Source organism: Mus pahari, chromosome 3 (genome assembly GCF_900095145.1).
Source record: "Mus pahari chromosome 3, PAHARI_EIJ_v1.1, whole genome shotgun sequence".
Taxonomy (NCBI): Eukaryota; Metazoa; Chordata; class Mammalia; order Rodentia; family Muridae; genus Mus; species Mus pahari.
Genome location: NC_034592.1, coordinates 7,477,324 through 7,482,493, shown reverse-complemented (window position 1 = coordinate 7,482,493; position 5,170 = coordinate 7,477,324). Strand labels below are relative to the sequence as shown.

The 5,170-nt window shown below is 40.8% G+C and overlaps 1 pseudogene; it reads left to right on the top strand.

The window, feature by feature from the left end:
• Positions 1-286: 286 nt before the first annotated feature.
• On the top strand, positions 287-1,924 carry LOC110319657 (annotated as a pseudogene).
• The last annotated feature ends 3,246 nt before the right edge of the window (positions 1,925-5,170 follow it).

Here is a 5,170-nt window from a genome sequence, read left to right as displayed (position 1 = left end):
TCTCCAACCAATAGCACCTGTTGAACTAATCGATTATGTATTTATACATTCCTTCTGCACACACACACACACACACACACACACACACACACACACACACAAATTGTTAAAAAAAAAAAAATAATAAGGTGGCAGGAGAGGCCTAGGGTGGGAGCTCCGGGCCACTGCTGCCAGCCTCAGCCAGAGCCTCCACCCAAGCGGAGCACGCCCCACTGTGTTCCCGGCTCCTCGATGATTCAGCCGCATCAGGAGCGTGCTGCAGCCACAAGCCGCATTCAGCCCATCCATGGTAATCGCCACAGCCTTACCTAGAACCCTGGGGAAGCTGCAGCTGTATAGAATATTGCAGAAAGGCAACCGGCTTTCTTACTTTGATGCCTTTATCCAACGAGGTGGTGATGGTGTCCCCCAACTGTGTGAAGCTAGAGAAGAGAATTTTTTGGAAATAATGGCAGTCTTGGGCATGGCAAGCAAGCCCCTTCATGTTAGAAGGCTTCAGAAGGCTTTGAGAGACTGGGTTACAAACCTTGGCCTTTTCAATCAGCCATTGACTTTCACTTCCTGTCAGTAGCATACCCATCTATAAATTACCAGAGGGATTGCCAACATGGCTGGGGATAGCCTGCAATAGTTATGAAAGGAATAGAAGCTCATTAGAGCCACATTTAAAAATCCCTAAGTGTGCCAACACCACCTGCGTGCAGAGCTCAGGTCAGGGCAAGTCAGAGGTAGGAAGTTTAGCACTGCAGAATGTCAGCGAATCCAGACTCTGGCAAGGACACCATGCCAATGAAAGCAGACCTGGGCTCCCCCGCCTCTCGAAAGGAAAACAGTGAAGTCCTGGCTGCCGCTGCTGCTCCACTCTCTGAGGCAGAGTGTATGGAGAGGATGGCCTCCATGCTGCCCAAAAGTGACTCGAATGAAATGAAAGAGATGCTGAAGAACAATAAGAAGTTGGCCAAAATGATCAGTCACATGTTTGAGATGAAAGATGAAGACCCACACAAAGAGGAGGAGATAAGAAAGTACAGCGCCATCTCTGGGTGATTTGACTCCAAAAGAAAGAATGGTAAACACCTTACATTGCATGAGTTTGCTGTTAATGAGGCAGCCATGTGTGAAGGACAATGCCCTGCTGACAAGAAGAGATGAGCTTTTTGCCCTGGCCAGGCAGATTTCTCGAGAAGTTACCTACAAGTACACTTACAGGATCAACAGGTTAAAATATGGTGAAAGAGATGAATTATCTCCAAAGAGAATTAAAATAGAGGATGGATTTCCGGACTTCCAGGACTCTGTGCTAACAGCAGGCCAGAACCACGAGCTTGTAAGTCTCGGTTCACAGCAGGCTGAAAAAGGGCTGGCGAAGCAGATGGAGCTCCTGTGTGTCCAGGCCGGTTCTGAGAAGCTGCAGCAACAGAGGAGACTCACTGCCGGGCTCTACAGGCAGAGCTCCGGCGAGGAGAACCCTGATGGCGGCCTGCCTTCTGATAGCTCTGATGGACAAGGAGAAAGACCTCTGAATCTCAGAATTCCTACTGTGCAGAGCAGACAGCCCCATCATTTTGTGGTGGGTGGGGCGCTGAGTAGGCTTTACTGCAGTGAAGCAAAGTCCCATTCATCAGAGAGTCTTGGGATTTTAAAAGACTACCCTCACTCTGCATTCACCTTGGAATAGAAAGTTATTAAAACAGAGCCCGAAGACTCACGATGGCTGAGATGTTCCTACTGTTGTCTGGAAATGGCACCAGATTCAAGGATAATGCTCTATCACAGATCAAGCCTTAACCACCAGTGTTCCCTCATTCAGCTCACAGACCATAGACAAAGCATAAGAACTCACACAGTTGTCTGTGGACATCAGGACAAAGCAACAACCACAGAAGAGGGAATCAAGAGAGCACTGCAATGTAACAGGCACTGACCACTTACCTTCCTGTGTAAGCTGCTTGTGTGGAAAGGCTCAATACCATAGGTATTCACTATTTAAGAATGTACATGTCTTTATAATTTATAGAAACAAGTCTAGGTGTTGATACCTTGTGGTCTAATAGATGTAGATACCATTCATTTTACTTGAAATTTTGTTGTCTACATTAAGTATATTTAACATAAATGTTACCCGTCAGCATTTAGAACTTTTGCAGTCATAGAAAGAAAGCCTAGGCAAGGTAGGTATTGGCAAGGTGACTGGAGAAAGGTGGAAGGTACACAATTTACACCAAGGAGAAGACTATGTGCTTAATTAATACTTGATAACATTGATTTTGATTAATAGTAAATATGTAGCTGTCACTAAATAATGTCACTTTCATTGGCTTAATCAATGCACAAATTAAAAATTAGAGTAACAGTCCCAAGACGAAGTAGGCTATATTTATGGCAGCTGCTCAAGATGTAACAAAGGTTGATCAGAGGACTTGAAATAAATGGGTTATTGTGTAAAAGTCTTGACTTAAACATTGATATTTCAGAATATGTTAAACAAATTAAGGCATAGTAAGGTAGCCCTAAATGTGATAAAGATGATGATGTGGGTGAATGGACATGGAATGTATGTCTGTCTTGTTTTTCGTTCTGCTTTACATCATGCTGTCATAGATATGCGTTTCTAATCTGTTATACTGAAATCTGTTGGCCAGATGTTAGGTGAGATGTATGCACCGTAGGCTCTAAGCACTGTCACACAGGGAGTCACTTTTCAGTTTGATCTGTGGAAGAGTTCTACAGTAGAAACACCAGTAAGCAGCCTTTCTCTCATTACCAGGCTTTCCCTCCTAGATGATTCTATTGGACCATAGCACCTTGCCCACTAAAAAGTCTCTTAGGGACCATGTGTCTCCGTTTCTACCGTGAGGTTGATGATTGTGGTCTCACTGTCCACTGTGTGTAGAGCTAGTGCGATACCATTTAAATAGAGTGTTCAGTTTGTAATATTAGCCACAGCACTGGACAGTATCCCTGTACTTTCATGAACCGTTTCCTTTGTTCTGTAATCTATTTTGAGAAATTTTTGTGGTCTTTTTTTTAAATCAAAACAAAACACACACACACACACACACACACACACACACGCACACACACACACACACACGCACACAAACACACTGTCTTACAGTTCAAGTTTGTAGATTTTAACATGCAAGTTTTAAAAGCTGCAGCAGTCTTCCAGCTGACCTTTGTCTCTCCTGGGCCTAGAACCTGCAGTTTTAAATCCAGAAGGAAGTCTTCTTAAGTAGAATACTTGTCTGACTTCCAAACTTAGAGATAAAGAAGAAGCACACCACACATACACACACACACACACATTTTCAGTAAAATACAATTTTTATCTTGTGAACATTAATGTATTAAACTTACTATACATTAAAGAAAATAATATATATATTTTATTTGAATGGTATATATATAAATTAGATGTTATAACTAGTGGGGTGTTTTTCATTTCATTTAAGATATTTCTACTGAACAAGGTCAATTGGTTACCTCAATATTACAGCCAATATAACCCAAGGGACCATTTCTCCCTGAGTCATTCTTTATTGCATGTTCCACATTTTTTGTGATTCCTAAAACTATTGAAGAGATGAGTGCACTTGCTTCCTGTGCCAGTAAAGGATTTCTCTGCCTCACAAAAAATAAAAAATAAATTAAAAAAATAAACCCAAAGTGCTTCTTTGTAACTTTTCTCCCAGACTTGTTGAAATAGAGAAAAATTAATGATTGTCATTTTTGAGCACAATATGATGAATTACTATATTAAACAGGAAGTGGTTGAAATACAGAGTGACTTTAGTCAATTGAACATGTAGTTATTGGAATAAAATCAGCAGGTATGCAGAAAATCCATGTATAATAGTAGGCAATGAACTTGAGCTGTGTTTCTAAGACAAAGGTCAAAAGCCTAATGTAAAATATGAACAAGGCTATGAAATATTTGGATAACAACTCCAAAAAGAAAACATGCCAATAAAATTACAAATGCATGGATGATAGGCAATAATCAGAAGTATAATGGAATAAAATATTCCAGACCTAATAAAATAAATGAGATCATAAATTAATAGGTTAACTTCTTCCAAGAAATTTAATGAACAGAAATAAATGTTCAATAGAGGGTCATAAAATTTTAAATCTAAAGAGTTTTTTTTTTTTTAATGAGTACTAAAATTATCTACTAGAATAGTGATTACCCGAAGGACAAGAGAGGGCTGAGGATGTACTTCCATGGTGGAGTACATACTGAGTTTGCATGGTGCCCTAAATTCCAGGCCTCAGTAAGCTGCCCACCAATGCTGGAGTGAAAGATAACGGTGGAGAAGACAAAACAGAAGAGGAACCCGTGGCTCAGAGTTCATAGGGATACAAGTTGGTATAGTAACTACGGAAAATAGCAAACCAATCCCTCTAGCTCTTCTGGAGACACACACACACACACACACACACACACACACACACACACACACACGATCGCACTAAGTGACATCAACACCTCACAAATATGTCATCATGCCCATGTTTACAATAGTGTTGTCTTAGTTGGGATTCTATTGCTGTAAAGAGACACCATGACCACGGCAACTCTTATGAAGGAAAACATTTAATTGGGGCTGGCTTACAGTTGAGAGATTTAGTCCATTATCATCATGGCAGAAGCATGGCAGCATGCAGTCAGACAGGGTGCTGGAGAAGGAGCTGAGAATTCTACATCTGGGTCCACAGGCAGCAGAAAGGGACAATGAGCCACTAGGGCAGGCTTAAGTTTCAGAAATCTCAAAGCCCATCCCCCAGTGATACACTTCCTCCAATAATGTCACACCTACTCTAAAAAGGTCACACCTTTCAACCAGGCCACTCCTCCAAATAGTGCCATTCCCTATTGTCCTTTGGGAGCCATTTTTATTCTAACCACCACAAGTATGTTCATGATTGTCAAGATATAGACACACCTATATATTTATCAATGGATAAAGGGATGAAGAAATGCTACCCAGGATAATACATTAAAATAAGACAGTCATAGAAGGGAAAATATGATATGGGATCACTACATGTAGGATTTTAATTGCTTTAAGTTATTTTTTATTTTAACTTATTATTTTATTTTATTAGATATTTTCTTTATTTACATTTCAAATGCTATCCTGAAAGTTCCCTATACCCTCCCCCC